This window comes from Rhinolophus ferrumequinum, chromosome 7 (assembly GCF_004115265.2).
Source record: "Rhinolophus ferrumequinum isolate MPI-CBG mRhiFer1 chromosome 7, mRhiFer1_v1.p, whole genome shotgun sequence".
Lineage (NCBI taxonomy): Eukaryota > Metazoa > Chordata > Mammalia > Chiroptera > Rhinolophidae > Rhinolophus > Rhinolophus ferrumequinum.
The window spans coordinates 98,830,422-98,849,517 of NC_046290.1; the positions used below are offsets into that span (position 1 = coordinate 98,830,422).

General features: G+C 35.5%; 1 pseudogene; it reads left to right on the forward strand.

Moving 5' to 3' along the window:
- The window catches only part of LOC117024655 (ATP synthase subunit g, mitochondrial-like), a 70,228-nt pseudogene extending 57,677 nt beyond the window's left edge, over positions 1-12,551 (forward strand).
- Positions 12,552-19,096: the final 6,545 nt, after the last annotated feature.

Here is a 19,096-nt window from a genome sequence, read left to right on the forward strand (position 1 = left end):
GCTTTTGGGAAGGTTTTGGATGACTGATTCAATCTCATTACAGATGATCGGTCTGTTTAGATTTTCCAATTCTTCATGGTTCAGCCATGGTTCAGCTATAAGTTTCTAAGAAATTGTCCGTTTTTTCTAGGTTATTGAATTTGGTGGCATATAGTCCTTCATATTATTCTTGGATGATCCTTTGTATTTCTGTGGTGTCCGTGATACCTTCTCCTTTTTCATTTCTGATTTTGTTTATTAGTGTCTTCTCTCTTTTCATCTTAGTGAGTCTAGCCAAGGGTTTGTCAATTTTGTTAATCTTTTCAAAGAACCAGCTCTTTGTCACATTAATTTTTTCTATTGTCTTTTTGTTCTCTATTTCATTTAGTTCTGCTCTGATTTTTATTATTTCCTTTCTTCTGTTGACCTTGAGTTTCATTTACTCTTCTTTTTCTAGTTGTTTTAAGGTGTAGTGTGAGGTTATTTGGGTTTTTTCTTGTTCCTTGAGATAGGCCTGTAATGATATAAATTTCCCTCTTAAAACTGCTTTCACTGCATCCCCAAAATTTTGGTAGGATATATTTTCATTCTCATTTGTTTCTATGTATTTTTGATCTCTCCTCTATTTTCTTCATTGACCCGGTTGTTCTTTAAAAGTATGTTGTTTAATCTCCATGTATTTGTGGTGTTTCCTGCTTTCTTTATCAGTTGATACCCGATTTCAAAGCCTTGTGATCAGAGAATATTCTTGGTATGATTTCAATCTCCTTTAAATTTGCTGAGGTTAGTTTTATTTCCCAATACATGGTCTATCCTTGAGAATGTTCCATGTACATTAAAAAAAAAAATGAATAGTCTGATGTTTTAGGATGAAGTGTTCTATAAATGTCAATTATGTCCATTTCATCTAATCTGTCATTTAGAGCTGTTATTTCATTATTTATTTTCTGTTTGGATGATCTATCCATAACTGTCAATGATGTATTTATGTCCCCTAGTATAATTGTGTTTTGGTCAATTTCTCCCTTTAGTTCTGTTAGTAGTTGCTTGGTATATTTCGGTGCTCCCTGGTTGGGGGCATAAATATTGATGACTGTTATGTCTTCTTATTGTATAGTCCCCTTTACCATTATGAAATGTCCATCTTTGTCTCTTGTTACCTTTTACACCCTGAAGTCTATTTCATCTGATATCAGTATGGCTACACCTGATTTTCTCTGGATACCTTTTGCTTGGAGTGTCAGTTTCCACCCTTTCACTTTGAGTCTATGCTTGTCCTTGTAGCAGAGATGTGTCTCTTGGAGACAGTATATGGTTGGGTTCAGTTTTTTGATCCAATCTGCTACTTTGTTCCTTTTTATTGATGATTTCAGTCCATTTACATTTAGGGTGATTATTGATATGTGAGGATTTCCTATCATTCTATCTTTAGTTTTCTGGTAAGGCTGTGTCTCCATTGTTTCTTTGCCTTTTTGTTGTTGTCTATTATTTCTGTGTGGTTGTATTCTATGATTTTTCTCTTTGTTTCTCCTCTTATTATAGTATATATTTCAGTTCTGGAATTTTTTTGTGGTTACCATTAAGTTTATAGAAAAGAAAGCTTGATATTTAGAGTATTCCATTTTCTTCAGCGTGCTTACTTTCTCCATTCCCATGTTCCGGTTCAGGCCTTTACTCTCCCCCTTTTTATATTTTGGTTGCCCCAGATTGTCCTTGTTGATGGTGGTCGAATTGCCTCCTTTATTATTTCTAGTAGTGCAGGTCGTGTCTTAGAGAATTCTCCCAGTTTCTGTATGTCTGTAAAGATCTTAATTCCTCTTTCATATCTAAAGGATATCTTTGCTGGGTATATTATTCTTGGCTCATAATTTCTCTCTTTCAATACTTTGAATATTTGGTTCCACTCCCTCCTGGCTTGTAGAGTTTCTGCTGAAAAATCTGATGATAATCTAATGGGCTTTCCTTTGTAGGTTACCGTCTTCTTTTCCCTGGCTGCCTTGAAGATTCTTTCTTTGTCGCTGGTTTTAGACAGCTTCAATACAATGTGCCTTGGAGAAGGCCTGTTGGGATTGAGGTAATTAGGTGTTCTATTTGCTTCTTGGATTCGAGGATCCAGTTCTTTCCACAAGTTTGGGAAGTTTTCATCGACTATTTGTTTCAATATACTCTCTTGTCCCTTCTTTCTTTCTTCGACTTCTGGTATGCCTGTTGTTCTTATATTGTTCTTTCTAACGGAGTCAGAAAGTTCTTTAATGGAGTCAGTAGAGTTCTTTAATTTCTTTTAAATCTCATGTCTCTTTCTTCTTCCATTCGTGTCATTTCCAAGTTTCTATCTTCGATGTCACTGATTTTTCCTCCATTTGGTCAACTCTACTACCTAAGCTGGTTATTTCATTCTTAATTTCTTTGATTGAGTTCTTAATCTCCAGAAATTCTATTTGGTTCTTTTTTAAAATTTCAATCTCTTTCGTAAAATGCTCATGTTGTTCTTTGATTGTGTTTCTGAGTTCATTAAACTGCCTTTCTGTGTTTTCTTGTATCTCGTTGAGTTTTTTCAGAACTGTAATCTTGAATTCTCTGTCATTTAAGTCACCTATTTCCATATCTTTAAGTTCATTTTCTGGAGACTTTTCATTTTCTTTCTGAGCTGTCTTGTTACCTTGGTTATTCATGGCAATTAATGATTGATTATTTCTCTTTCTAGACATCTACAGGTTGATAAGAAGAGGTCTTTCTTTCGTTTTTTAGTACGTGTTGGTAGATGTTTTATTTTCTCTCCAACTGCAGCATTTTTTTCTCTCTCACACTGTAGTGTTGTTTTCTCTGCACTATTCCAGCTTCTCACAAAATAGTGGAATTCCCTGGAAGGTGAGATTCTCCTCTGTTAATAGTTTGCCTTTGTAATAGAGCGCCACATCTGTGTTGGGATACGGAGAGAGTTTGAAGTTCTAAAGTTCTTCCTGCATCGGATTTAGAGCCCAAGCATTTCAGCAGTTGTTTTTTTTGTTTTTTGTTTTTTACTATTGCAGGGATCTGCCCAGATAGGTGGGGACAGGAGTGGGGTGGGTTGTAAGAGGTGGCCCAGAGTAATGGCAGCAACCACCACCACCACAGCCAGTCCTTCTTCCACAGCACCCTCCCCTTTGCTGGAGTTAGTAGGGCTGCAAATCTGTGTCTGCGGACCACAGTTCTCAGAACTGAAAATATTCTGTTCTTTGATCTGACATTGCCACTGTTCCACATTTAGCACTGGGCAGGTGTGGGCGGGACAAGCTCTGGAAGGGTAGGGAGGGGGTGGCTAGGCTTAGTGCTAAGGCTTCTGTTCTCTGCGACAGTGAGGGCTTACACCTCCGTTTTCACCCTATTTCCCTCAGTCTTTGCTCCGTGGTCTCTGCCGTGAGCATTGGGTTCAGCCGTGTTATATGCTGTCCCCTCAGCCCTGTGGGCCATAAGCGGAGCCCTAGCAGTCTGAGTTCTTCCCTCTCCTGCAACTGCATAGTTCCAGGATGCAGCAAGCTTGAGCACAGAGCTAGGTCTGGGTCCTGCGCCCGCGCTGCTTGGTCTTCACACGTCTCCCTTTCCTCCTCCCCTGCTCGCGCAATTTGCCCACTTTTAGGTGAATTCATTAGTGACCCTTGTTGTCTTGCCTGTCTGCTGTGCAGGGAGTTCTTTGTGGAGTTATAGGTGTTCAATTTGTTGTAAATTCCAGGGGAGATTTCCATAGGCTTACCTCACTGCGCCATTTTGATGACATCTGGGATTTTCTACATAGACAATTATGTGAACAGTTTTATTTCTTCCTTTCAAATACGTATGTTTTTTATTGCTTTTTCTTTCCTCATGCACTGGCTAAAGTTTTCAGTAGTACGTTTAATAAATGAGAGCAGATATTTTTGCTGAGTACTTAATATTGGGGGACAATCATTCAATTTTTCAATGTAAATTGTGCTATTTTCTGTAGGTATTTTGTAGATGCTTTTTATCATGTTGAGTAAGTTGCTTCCCTTCTATTTCTAATTTACTGAGGTTTTTCATGAATGGCTTTTGTATTTAGTTTAATGCTTTTTCTACACCAAATGATATTACCATGTAGCTTTTCTTCTGTGACTGTTAATGGTGAATCCTTGATTGGTTTTTGAATGCTAAATCAACCTTGCATCTCTGGAATAAAGCTAATTCGTTTTATATGTGACTGAAATTGATTTACTAGTATTTTATTTAGTATATTTATATCCATGTTTATGAGAAATATTGCTCTGTGGTTTTTCTTTTTTGTACTGTCTTTCTCTGGTTTTGATACTAGGATAATGCTCGCCTTATAAAATTGGTTTGTAAATGTTTCCTCCATATTTTTTGGTTGGGATTATATAGAATTGGTGTTATTTCTTCTTTAAATGTTTGGTAAAATTCACAACTGAAATTATATGGACTGGTATTATGGGATGACTTGTGTCCCCAAAAATTCATTCACTGACGATCTCACACACAGTACCTCAAAATGTCACTTTATTTGGGGATAGGATCTTTAAAGAGTTAATTAAGTTATCATGAGGCATTTGATGGGGCCCTAATTCAATATGACTGGTATCCTTATATGAAGAGATTAGGACACAGACACAAACAGAAAGAAGACCATGTGAAAACACAGGAAGACAACAATCATCTGCAAGCCAAGGAACTAGCCCTCAGAAGTGACCACTTGTGGATATCTTCCCTTTTAGCCTCTAAAATTGTGAGAAAATATATTTCTATTATTTAAGCCTTCCAGTCTATGGTATTTTGTTATGGCAGTCCTAGCAAATTAGTAGGGCTAGGGATTTATTTTTTTGGAAGTTTTTTAACTACAAATTTAATGTCTTTAATAGTTATAGAACTATTCAGAGTATTCCATCTTGAGTAATTTTTAGTAGTTTGTATTTTTTTGAGGAATTGGTCTATTCATCTAGGTTATCAAATTTATGGGTGTAAAGATTTTTGTGGCATTTCCTTTTTTAAGTTTGTGTGGAGTATGTAGTGATGTCTTCTATTCCTGCTATTGGTCATTTGTGTCTTTTCTCTTATTATTTTTGTCAGTCTTGCTAGAGGCTTATTAATTTTAATGATCTTCTCAGAGAACAACTTTTAGTTTCATTGATTTTCTCCATTGTTTGCTCATAATTTCATTGATTTCTGCTCTGATTTTTATTATTTCTGTTTGATTTGGATTTGTTTTGATCTTTTTTTGTAGTTTCTTATTATGGAAGTTTAGATCTCTGGTTTGAAACATTTTTCTTTTCTTATATAAACATTTATTGCTATAAATATCCTGCTAAGCTTTGCTTTAAATTTCAAATGTTGGTATGTCTTATTTTCATTTTACTTCAGTTCAAACCTACTTTCGGGGTGGCTGGATGGCTCATTTGGTTTGAGCGCAAGCTCTGAATGAAAGGGTTGCCGGTTTGATTCCCACATGGGCCAATGAGCTGCGCCCTCCACAACTAGACTGCAGACAATGAGCTACCGCTGAGCTTCTAGAGGGGCGGCCAGATGGCTCAGTTGGTTATAGCACGAGCTCTCAACAACAAGGTTGCCGGTTCAATTCCCACATGTGATGGTAGGTTGTACCCCCTGCAACTAAAGATTGAAAACAGTGACTGGACTTGGAGCTGAGTTGCACCCTCCACAACTAGATTGAAGGACAATGACTTGGAGCTGATGGGAGAAACACACTGTTCCCCAATATTCCCCCCACAAAAAAAAATAAAATAAAATAAAAATAATAATAAATAATAAAATAAAATAAAAAATTTTAAGAACTACTTTCTAATTTCTCTTCCGACTTCTTTTTTGACCAATGGGTTATTCAGAAGTGTGTTATTTATACGAAACAAAATCCAGACAAAAAATGAACAGAGGACCTGAATAGACATTTCTCCAAAAATGACAAACACATGGCCAATAGATATATACAAAATGCTCAATATCACTAAATATCAGAGAAATGCAAATTTAAACTACAATGAGATGTCACCTCACACCTGTCAGGATAGCTATCATCAATAAAACAAACAAGTATTGGCAAGGATATGGAAAAAAAATGAAACATTCTTGCATTGTTGGTGGGATTTTAATTTGGTGCAGCTACTATGGAAAACAGTATGGAGATTCCTGAAAAAATAAAAAATGGAATTACCATATTACCTAGCAATCCCATTTTTGGGTATGTATCTGAAGAAATCCAAAACGCTAATTCAAAAAGACATATGCACCCCTATGTTCAATGCAGCGTTATTTACAATAGCCAAGATATGGAAGCAACCTAAGTCTCCATCAATAAATAAATGGATTAAGAAGATTTATCTGTCATATATATGATAGATATATATGATATAGATAGATAGATAGATAGATAGATAGATAGATAGATAGATAATGGAATATTACTCTGCCACAAAAAAGAATGAAACCATGCCATTTGCAACAACATAGATGGACCTAGAGGGTATTATGCCAAGTGAAATAAGTCAGACAAACAAAGACAAATACCATATGATTTCACTTATGTGTGGAATCTAAACTACAAAGTAGATGAACAAACAAAATAGAAACAAACTCATAGATAAAGAGAACAAAATTGAGGGTTGCCAGATGGGAGGGGTGTTGGTGGAGTGGGTGAAAAAGGGGAAGGAATTAAGAAGTACAACTTGCTAATTATAAAAACAGTCACTGGGATATAAACTACAGCATAGGGAATATAGTCAATAATATTGTAACAACTATGCATGGTGTCAGATAGGTACTAGACTTATTGGGGTGATCACTTTGTCAGTTATGAAATCAATATGTTGTGTACCTGAAACTAATATAATACTATATGTCACCTGTAACTGAAAAACTGAAAAATAAAATAAGTGTGTAATTTAGTTACAAAATATTTGGGGTTTTCCAGATACCTTTCTGTAATTGATTTCTAATTTAATTCCATTGCAATCAGAGACTATGGTTTGTATAACTTGCATCTTTTAAAATTTAGCAAGACTATAGATGGAAGAGTAGGTAAATATTGTGCTCAACTCCTCCCACAACCACATCAAAATTACAACTAAACTATAGAAAAATCATAACTGAGAATTGCCTGAAGTTTAGCTAAATGGAAGTCCTATAAGTAAGGATATAAAGAAGTATGGTGTCAGAGGGGTACTAGACTTATCAGGGTGATCACTTCATAAGTTATATAAATGTCTAATCACTATACACCTAAAACTAAAATCATATTGTATGTCAATTGTAATTGAAAAAAAGTTTAACGTTAAATTTATAAGTAAATATATAATACTGAAAAAAAATGAAATAAAATTTATCAAGACTTCTGGCCCAGAATATGGTCCATGCTGAAAAGAATGTGTATTTTGCTGTAACAGATGCTCAGAACACACCATCCCCAAATATGACACTTTGGCATATTGATTATTTTGAATTGAAGGTTCTTGAAGGAAAACAGATGACAACAGCTTTCTTACCTCCCTCTTTGTACCTAAAAGCAGGTCATAAATTTTTCTGTGAGAAAGGTGGCCTTTTTGTATCAGGAAGAGAGGTATATTCTTATCATTAGAGACTGGGCGTCAATGACAAAATGTACCTGTACAAACAAACTTACTAAAATAGCCCTTATCTTTTATTAGTTTCCCCCATATATATCCTGGTCACTGTCCCACAATTTATTATCCATAGCCCTTCTCACATCCCCACAATTTGTTGTTATTTGTGTAAAAAGATACATAAGCTTTGGGGCCTAACAGTTTCTTCAGGTCTTCATTTTCCTTCTGAAAACTTTCATCTACACATAAAAATATTAAATCTGTATGCTTTGTTCCTGTTAATCTTTGTTTTGTCAGTTTAATTCTTAGGCTAACCACAGAACCTAAGTGAGTAGAAGTTTCTCTTCCCGTACACTCTTGTTGGATAGCATGTTCTATAAATATCAATTAAGTCAAGTTGATTGATACTGTTGTTTAACTTCTTCATCCTTACTGATTTTCTGTCTACTTGTTTTATCAGTTATTGAGAGGATTGTTGAAATATTCAACTATAATTTTTTTCATAGCCATTTCTGCCTGCATTGATTTCTGCATTATATATTTCAAATTTCTCTTTTCAGATGCACAAATGTTTAGGATTGTTGTGTTCTCCTAATTTATTGAGCTCTTAATCATTGTAAAATACCCTTTTTATCTTTGGCAATGTTTGCTCTGAAATCTACTTTGATATCAATATTGCTACTTTAAAGTTTTAAAAAAGTGATAGTTGTCATGGTATATTTCTTTCATTCTTTTTACTTTTAAACTATGTGTGTCTTTACATTTAAAGTGGGTTTCTTAAAGACAGCATATAATTAGGTCATAATTTTTGTCCAATCTTATTGTCTCTGCCTTTTAACTAAAAAGTTGTCTATATATGCTTTTTAATTAAACAGTTGCTTATATTATTTATGTTTAATGTGATTAATGATATGGTAAAGTTTAATTCTACCATTTACTACTTGTTTTCTCTTTATCCCTGTTTCTTTATTCTGTTTTCCTCACCACTATGTTAAAATGCTTCTCAGTACTCTATCTGATGCTATCATGGCTGGTGGAAAGAGAAACTATTCCTGCTCCATCTGAACTCTGAGAATTGTTCCTGCTAATTTTTGCAGAGTGTACTTTCCCAATACAAGGTAATTCCTCACATGAACACTTTGAACGAACTCAACTAAAGACTGAGTACTCTCAGTCTTTATAGCTATGTATCTATGTCTACATATCTTTATCTCTATCGATAGATAGATAGACAGATAGATAGATAATAGATGGATAGATAGATGATAGATAGATAGATAGATAGATGATAGATAAAATAATACTAGTCAGATGTAATTAAATAATACTAGTCAGATGCCGTACACTGATAAGGAGAGTATGATGTCACACAACAGTTCTGGAAAGCCTCAAAAATGCAGCCTCTAAGATCCATTAAGTCCATATCTGGGAATTAATCAGCAATGTGGGCAAAATTCGCTAGGTACACTGCCACTAACTCCTCCATCTGGCACTCCAACTCTCTTGTCTGCTTCAACAGCCCCTGAGGACATCCCACCAGGGCCTCTGCATGGTCTTGCTCCCTCTGGTCAGCCTGCTTCCCTGGTTGCTGGATGACAACATCCTCATAATAGGAAGGGAAGCAGTATGGGAAGAAGGAAAAGAAACAAGGGAAGAAACGAGAATATAAGAAAGAATGAGAAAAGGGGAAATGAAAAATAGCATTTACATTTAATGGAGAAAAATGAGAAAGAGTCTAGGTATCCAGCAACAGGCAGATGTTAGTTTATATCTGTCATCACACACACACACACACACACACACACACACACACAAGGTCTGACAGCTAAGTTTGTGAACTTATTGCAAAAATGTTGCTAACCTTTTTTGATATCAGAGGGATTATTCATTATGGATTTGTACCAGATGGACAGTTAACCAAGTTAACTATTTGGAAGTGCTAAAAAGGCTGCATGAAAAACTTAGACAAAAACAACATGAACTTTTTGCCAATAATTCATGGCTCTTACATTACGACAATGTACCAGCTCACAGGGCACTGTCTGTGAGGGAGTTTTTAGCCAGTAAACAAATAACTGTATTGGAATACCCTCCCTACTCACTTGATCTGGCCACCAATGACTTCTTTCTTTACCCGAAGATAAAGGAAATATTGAAAGGAAGAAATTTTGATGACATTCAGGACATCAAAGGTAATATGACAACAGCTCTGATGGCCATTCCAGAAAAAGAGTTTCAAAATTCCTTTGAAGGGTGGACTAGGTGCTGGCATCAGTGCATAGCTTCCCAAAGGGAGTGCTTCAAAGGTGACCATTGTGATATTCAGCAATGAGGTAGGTAGCACTTTTTCTGGGGTGAGTTCACAAACTTAATTGTCAGAACTTGTGTGTGTGTGTGTGTGTGTGTGTGTGTGTGTGTGTGTGTGTTTGTGTGTGTATGACAGTCACTAAAAATAGGTTTTTAAAGAATTTTTGATTGCATAAAAATGTCCATAATAAATTTAATGGAAAACATAGGTTAAAAACTATCATTCCAATTTTTTAATAGTTAAAAAGTCTATGTCTGTGTAAGCATAGAACTCTAACCATGGTTATATCTGGGTTATTGAACGATAAGTAATGATATTTATTGTCTTCTTTCTGTTTTTACATATTACCTAAATATTTTACAATAAATATGATCAAAAATAACACTGAATATTCCATTTTTTAAAGTTCTAATTTCTGCATAACTTGTATGAGGCTTATGGGACTGAAAACATGTTTTTCTTTTTCCAACATCATATGTTTTATCCCAATGTTCTTTTCTATAAGGATACTTCCTATTGTGCAAATGATGAAGTGCATTGATTTTCTTTTGAATTAAAAGGAAATATTTTCAAAAGTTCTTAAGAGATCAACCATAAGAATTGAATTAACTCTCTAAAGAAGAAAAAGATTTATCCTCTTGCAAAACTGCACAGAAACTCACTATAGCCCTGTGCTTAAGGCAATCACTCCCATTCAACCACAAAAGCTTGGACCTCAGCCTCCTGATCATACAGCAGTGGAAGAGGGTGTTTCTTCAACTGTGAACTCTTGTGTGACAAACCCTGCCACTGGCAACTGCAAAGATTAATTCCAGGCTCCTGATCCTACCAGAAGAGGGGCTAATGCCCATTCCTCCAAACACACATATTGGCTGGTCCGGTGGAGCTGAAGTCAAGATTCTGTCATGTCATACAGTTATTTTATCCTGGTCTCTGATTACGTGAAGTGTGTATTGTGACTGCTTTTCTAATTGTGTAGCTTAAAAATTCCTCAACTTGACAGTGTCAGTAGATGACATAATTTGTAGAACAGAGTACAGGAAAGGAGGGAGTGACACTGAAAGAGAACTTGAGAGTTTCACAGAAAGTTTCTCTGGAAAATTCAACCAAATGTTGACCAGCACATTCATGTGAGGAAAACTTCCTAAAGCTCAGGAAAGAACCATCCAAAAAATTAGAGTGAGCAACACCCGGTGAGCAACACCTGGAACAGGGATAATGCCTGCTTCCACTAGTTAGATGAAAAAAAAAAAATCCATAACTCATGGGGCATTGTGTAAACTGTTCAGAAAGGTCTTGCCTCAATAGTGGGAATTCATTACTCTAGACTGAACACTGCTCTGGTTCCACCAAACAAATCTTAAATGCAAGACCCTAAAGGATCAAACAGTTTCCAAGTTACTTAACTGCATTCCAGAACAAAAGTCAAGCATATAGGAATACAAAAATATCCAACACCCAATAAGGTAAAATTTACAATGTCTTGTATCCAATCAAAGATTACAAAGCATGCAAAGAAGTTGAAAAATAGGACCCATCAGGAAAAGAAAAGGCAATCAATTGAAAATGACCCAGAACTCACAAATATACTAGAATTATCAAACAGGAACATTAAAACAGTTATTATAGTTTTATTCTGTATATTCCAAAAGTTAAGTAGAGATATGGGATGTGTTTAAAAAGAAGATTCTAGAGATAAAAACTACAATGTCCAAGATGAAAAATACAATGGATAAGATTAATGGATGATTAGACCTAACAGAAGAAAAGAAAACTCAAATATTTAGCAAGAGGAATTATCCAAAATTAAACACAGAAAAAACTATTTTAAAAATTGAAAAGAGCCTCAGTGAATTGTGGGACAATTTCAAGTGAATAATACACATGTAATTGGAGGAGATGGAGCAGAAAAAATATTTGAAGAAATAATAGCTGAAAATTTTTCAACTGTGATGAAAATGATAAACAAGAAACCTAAAGAACACTATACACAAGCATATCATTATCAAGTTGTTCAAAATCAGGAATTGAAAAACAAAAAACTGAAAAGCAGCAACCAGAAGAAAAAAGGACATGTCACATACACAGAAACAAAGATAAAAATGACAGCAGATTTCTTGTCAGAAAAAAAAAAAAGTAAAAAACAAAAGAACAATATCTTTAAAGTGATAAAAGGAAAAAAAAACCTGGAAACATAAAATTCTGTAATCAGTGAAAATATCTTTCAAAAAATGAAGGTGAAAGAGGTCTTCAGACATAGAAAAGCTAAAACAATTAATTATTAGCAGTATCCCAATACAAAAATGTTGTTCAAGGAATCCCTTCAGGCAGAAGCAATAAGATACCAAATGAAAGTATGGATCTAGACTTTTCCATCCTAGAACTACGGCCAGTTTTTCTGTAACCTCGCAGAGAAGGCCCCGGTGCTGGTAAATGCTGTGGTGACTTACTCAAAACCTGGATTGGCCACATTTTGACACTATGCCAAGGTTGAGCTGGTTCCTCCAACCCTTGCAGAGAACGCTACAGCTATTCAGAGCTAGGAAAAAATAGTCAATAGTGCTCAGACTGGTATCTTCAAACAGCTCACAGTTGAAAATGCTCTGCCGAATGGTTTGGTGGCCATTGAGCTGTGGGTGTGGTTTTATGCTAATGAGCATATAGGCAATCATGGCATCATTGGCTAAAATGTTTGAAGACCAATCTTTAACATCTGTTTCATTTGGGTTTATTATTTGAATGTTCTTGGACTATGTATGGTCAGACTGGTATTTGAATAAAATATGTCAAAATCAATATTTTCTATATCAAATAGAAGGTCACGTTTTCTCTTGACATTAAGTTGGATTCTCTTTTGCTTTAATAATGTTAATATAGGTCTAAATGTATATCTTTGCTTAGCCTGTCATTAAAAAGGATATATGTGAATACACCAGTCTGGTACATATATTTATGAGAAAAATATTTTAATTTGAAGGTTGGAAATACATATTTTACTTCCAAAAAAGTTGGGGGAAAGGCCTGAAAAAACTAGAACTTGCTACAGTAGGAGAAATAAAATATTAACAGGAATACAATGTACCAAAGTTAAATCATGTTAGTAGTACAAAGAATAAAATTTGGACAGTTTCTCTTCGCTAAAATCAGAGAAAGACTTTTTTGACAACACCTATGTCTGTAAATTTTGGGATATGTGCTGATATTCTATGTATCTTTATAACCTCTTTAATGCCAGGACAGAGTGAATGAATGAATGACTAAATTTGTAATCTAATTTGATATGTGTATTATTAATTTATCTGGTTTTATGATTTTTAGAACCTAATTTGCAAAAATAAAATATCCTATGGATACTTAAACAGGGCTATAGCTCCGTATCATCCATGGATCTTAAAAACATACTATGTCCTGAAATAAATAGAAGTTATTGGTTATCAAAAACAAACAAAAACGTATGGATCTACACAAAGGATTAAAGAACATCAGAAATGGTAAATATAAATTTTTGTAGCAGTATATATCTCTTTAAAAGATAATTAATAGGGCATACAAAATGAAAACAATGTATTGTGGAACTTATAGTATATATAAAAGTAAAGCGCAGGGCAGCAATACCATAAAAGTTATGGAGGAGAAATGGAAGTACACTATTGAAAGATTCTTATCCTCTATGTGAAGTTGTATAATATCACTTGATGTATTCAATAAACCCTGAAGCAGCCACTAAAATCTTTTAAAAGTGTTAAGAGTTAATGAGCCAACAAAGGAGATAAAATGATATCATAAAAAAAAAATACTCATTAAACCAAAAGAAGGCAGAAAAAAAGGGAAAAGGGAACCAAGAATAGATGGGACAACAGACAACAAACAGCAAGTTGATACATTTAAACCTAACTATTAAACATCATATTAAACATAAATTGCTGTAAACAGCCTATATAAAAGGCAAAGATAGACTCTTTAAGATGGCAGAGTAGATAAAGGCTGTGCTTACTTTCATTCATGATCACGTCAAAATTACAACTAAACGACAGAACACCCATCATTGAGAATCACTGGAAGTCTTGCTGAACAGAAGCCCTACAACTAAGGACATACAGAAGAAAACACCTAGAGACTGGTAGGACAGGCAGAGACATGGAACAAGCTGGTCCCACATCCGCACATGACCATTAAAAATCGGAAGGGATGTCTCAGCTGCAGAGGTCCCCTTCTAGGAGCAAGGGGTCCCAGCACCACACAACGCTCCCCAGCCCAGGATTCCAGTGCCAAAAAGTGAAGTCCCCATAATTTAGGTTTCTGAAAAGCAGTGGAGATTGTGGTAGAGTGTGACTGGAATCACAGATACTCCTCTTAAAGGGATGGTACACAGACTTACTAGAAGACAGAACCACTGGCTCTGAGCTCCATCACTGGGGCAGTAGCTGGAGAGGTGACACAGACATACAAAGGAGAACTGAGTTGTCTGGCTTCAGGATGAGGGCTAGAGGGGCAGCTTTCTCCCAGATGGAGAAGCTGGTGGAAGCCATTCTTCCTTTGTTGAGCCCTCACGCTTCCCGGCATGTAGATGCAGCAGACACCATATCTGAGTCCCCATCAAGCTAGCTGACACCATTCATTTCCCATGCCCTGGTGACTCTGGGACTTCACTCCACCTAACATTCGGGCACACCTAAGCTGTTTCCAGTGTCTTTGGCGTGGGACTTTTTTTAAATTTTATTGGGGAACATTGGGGAACAGTGTATTTCTCCAGGGCCCATCACCTCCAAATCGTTGTCTTTCAATCGAGTTGTGGAAGGCTCAGTTCAGCTCCAAGTCCAATTGCCATTTTCTTTTTTTCTTTTTTATGACTTTTCTATTCCTGAGTTCCTTATTTTTTTATTTTTTATTATTTTTAATTTATTGGGGTAACAATTGTTAGTAAAATCACATAGATTTCAGGTGTACAATTCTGTATTACATCATCTATAAATCCCATTGTGTGTTCACCACCCAGAGTCAGTTCTCCTTCCATCACCATATATTTGATAGCCCTTACCCTCATTGCCCACCCCCTACCCCCCTTACCCTCTGGTAACCACTAAACTATTATCTTTGACTATGAGTTTTTGTTTCTCATTTGTTTGTCTTGTTCTTTTGTTGGTTTTGGTTTATATACCACATATCAGTGAAATCATATGGTTCTCTGCTTTTTATGTCTGACTTATTTCGCTATTATACTCTCAATATCCATCCATGTTGTCACAAATGTTCTTATATCATCATTTCTTACCGCTGAATACTATTCCATTGTGTATATATACCACAACTTCTTTTCCATTCATCTAACGAAGGACATTTTGGTTGTTTCCATGTCTTGGTCACCGTAAAAAAAGGTGCAATGAACATTGGAGAACATGTGTATTTATGTATAAATGTTTTCAGATTTTTTGGGTAGATACCCAGGAGAGGGATTACTGGGTCATATGGTAAGTTTATTCGAAATTTTTTTAGGAACCTCCACACTGCCTTCCATAGCAGCTGCACCAGTCTGCATTCCCACCACCAGTGTATGAGCGTTCCTTTTTTTCCACAGCTTCTCCAACACTTGTTACTATTTGTCTTGCTGATAGCCATTCTGACTGGGGTGAGGTGACATCTCATTGTTGTTTTTATTTGCATTTCTCTGATGATTAGTGATGTTGAGCATTTTTTCATATGTCTATTTGCCATTTGTATGTCCTCTTTGGAGAAATGTCTCTTCAGGTCCTCTACCCAGTTTTCAATTGGGTTGTTTGTTTTTTTGTTGTTGAGTTGCATGAGTTCCTTGTATATTTTGGATATTAGCCCCTTACTGGAGGCACGGTTTGCAAAAATCTTCTCCCATTCAGTTGGTTGTCTCTTTATTTTGTTGATGGTTTCTTTTGCTGTGCAGAAGCTTTTAGGTTTCATATAGTCCCATTTGTTCATTTTAGCTTTTACTTCCATTGCCTTTGGAGTCAAATTCATAAAATGCCCATTGAACACAAGATCCAAAAGTTTAGTACCTATGTTTTCTTCTATGCAGTTTATTGTGTCAGGTCTTATGCATAAGTCTTTGATCGATTTTGAATTAATTTTGGTACATGGTGACAGAGAGCAGTCCAGTTTCATTCTTTTGAACATGGATATCCAATTCTCCCAGCACCATTTATTGAAGATGCTGTCTTTCCTCCATTGTATGTTTTTAGCTTCTTTGTCAAAAAGTATCTGTCCATATTTATGTGGTTTAATTTCTGGGTTCTCAATTCTATTCCATTGGTCTATGTGCCTGTTTTTCTGCCAATACCATGCTGTTTATTGTACCCTGTAGAACAAGCTAAAGTCAGGGAGTGTGATACCGCCAGTATTGTTCTTTTCTCTTAAGGTTGCTTTGGCTATTATGGGTCTTTTGTGGTTCCAAACAAATCTGATGATTTTTTGTTCTATTTCTTTAAAAAATGCCATTGGGATTTTCATGGGGATTGCATTAAATCTGTATTTTGCTTTGGGTAATATGGCCATTTTAACTATGTTGATTCTTCCAATCCATGAGCACAGAATGTCTTTCCATTTCTTTGTGTCTTCTTCAATCTCTTTTAAAAATGTTTTATAGTTTTCGGCATATAGGTCTTTCACATCCTTGGTTAAGTTTATTCTTAGGTATTTTATTCGTTTTGCTGCAATTACAAAAGGAATTGTTTTTTGTATTTCTTTTTCTGAGATTTCATTGTTAGTATATAGGAATGCAATGGACTTTTGTATGTTGATTTTGCAGCCAGCAACTTTACTGTATTCGTTGACTGTTTCTAATACCTTTTTGGTGGAGTCTTTAGGGTTTTCTATATATAGCATCATGTCATCGGCAAAGAGTGATAATTTAACTTCTTCATTCCCAATTTGAATGCCATTTATTTCTTCTTCTTGTCTGATTGCTCTGGAAAGGACTTCCCACACTATGTTGAAAAGCAGAAGTGATAGGGGACAGCCCTGTCGTGTTCCTGAACGTAGAGCAAAGGGCTTCAGTTTTTCCCCATTAATTATGAGATTAGCTGAGAGTTTGTCATATATGGCTTTTATTACGTTCAGGTATTTTCCTTCTATACCTATTTTATTAAGTGTTTTAATCATAAATAGATGTTGTATCTTGTCAAATGCTTTTTCTGCATCAGTTGATATAATCATATAATTTTTGTCCTTTATTTTGTTTATGTGATGTATCACATTGATGGATTTGCGGATGTTGAGCCATACTTGTGCCCCAGGGATGAACCCCACTTGGTCGTGATGAAAAATCTTTTTAATGCATTGTTGTATTCGAATAGCTAGAATTTTGTTTAGGATTTTTGCATCTGTATTCATCAGAGATATTGGTCTGTGGTTTTCTTTTTTTTGTATTGTCCTTACCAGGTTTTGGTATCAGGGTAATGTTTGCCTCATAAAATGAGTTAGGGAGTACTGTCTCTTCTTCAATTTTTTGAAAGAATTGACCAGGATTGGTATTAGATCCTCTTTGAAGGTTTGCTGGAATTCACTAGTGAAGCCATCTGGTCCAGGACTTTGGCTTTAGGGAAGGTTTTGGATGACTGATTCAATTTAGTTACTGGTGATCTGTCTTTTTAGATTTTCCAGTTTTCATGGTTCAGCCTAGGAAGGCTATATGTTTCTAAGAACTTGTCCATTTCTTCTAGGTTATAGATTTTGGTGGCATACAGTCCTTCATAGTATTCTTGGATGGTCCTTTGTATTTCTGTGGTGTCCGTGATAACTTCCCCTTTTTTATTTCTGATTTTGTTAATTAGTGTCTTCTCTCTTTCCATCTTAGTGAGTCTAGCCAAGGGTTTGTCAATTTTGTTAATCTTTTCAAAGATCCAGCTCTTTGGCACATTAATTTTTTCTATTGTCTTTTTGTTCTCCGTTTCATTTAGTTCTGCTCTGATTTTTGTTATTTCCTTTCTTCTGCTGACCTTGGGTTTCATTTGTTCTTCTTTTTCTAGTTCTTTAAGGTGTAATGTGAGGTTATTTATTTGGGATTTTTTTTGTTTCTTGAGATAGGCCTGTAATGATATAAATTTCCCTCTTCAAACTGCTTTTGCTGTATCCCCCAAATTTTGGTAGGATGTATTTTCATTTTCATTTGTTTCTGTTGATCTCTCCTCTAATTTCTCCTTTGACCTGGTCGTGCTTTAAAAGTCTGTTGCTTAATCTCCATGTATTTCAAATCTTTGTGATCATAGAATATGCTTGGTATGATTTCAATCTTCTAAAATTTGCTGAGACTGTTTTATATCCCAATATATGGTCTATCCTTGAGAATGTTCCATGTACACTAGAAAAGAACGTATAGTCTGATGTTTTAGGATAAAGTGCTCTATATATGTCAATTATGTCCATTTCATCTAATGTGTCATTTAGGGCTGCTATTTTGTTATTTATTTTCACTTTGGATGATCTATCAATAGCTGTCAATGATGTATTTCAGTCCCCTAGTATAATTGTGTTTTGGTCAATTTCTCCCTTTAGTTCTGTTAGTAGTTGCTTGGTATATTCTGGTGCTCCCTGGTTGGGGGCATAAATATTGATGACTGTTATGTCTTCTTGTTGTATAGTCCCCTTTACTACTATGAAATGTCCATCTTTGTCTCTTGTTACCTTTTTCACCCTGAAGTCTGTTTCATCTGATATTGTTATAGCTACACCTGATTTTTTCTTGATATCATTTGCTTGGAGTGCCAATTTCCACCCTTTAGCTTGGAGTCTATGCTTGTCCTTGTAGCTGAGATATATGTCTTGGAGACAGCATATGGTTGGGTTTAGTTTTTTGATCCAATCTGCTACTCTGTGACTTTTAGTTGGTGAGTTCAGTCCATTTATATTTAGGGTGATTATTGATATGTGAGGATTTCCTATCATTCTATCATTAGTTTTCTGGTAAGGCTGTGTCTCCATTGTTTCTTTGCCTTTTTGTTGTTGTCTATTATTTCTGTGTGGTGGTATTCTATGATGCTTCCCGCTGTTTCTTCTTTTATTACAGTGTATATTACAGTTCTGGAATTTTTTTGAGTGATTACCCTTAAGTTTATGTAAAAGAAAGTTTGATATTTAGAGTATTCCATTTTCTTCAGCACGTTTACTTTCTCCATTCCCATATTCCGGTTCAGGCCTTTACTCTCCCCTTATTTATGTTTTGGATGCCACAAATTGTCCCTGTTGATGGTGATCAAATAGCCTCCTT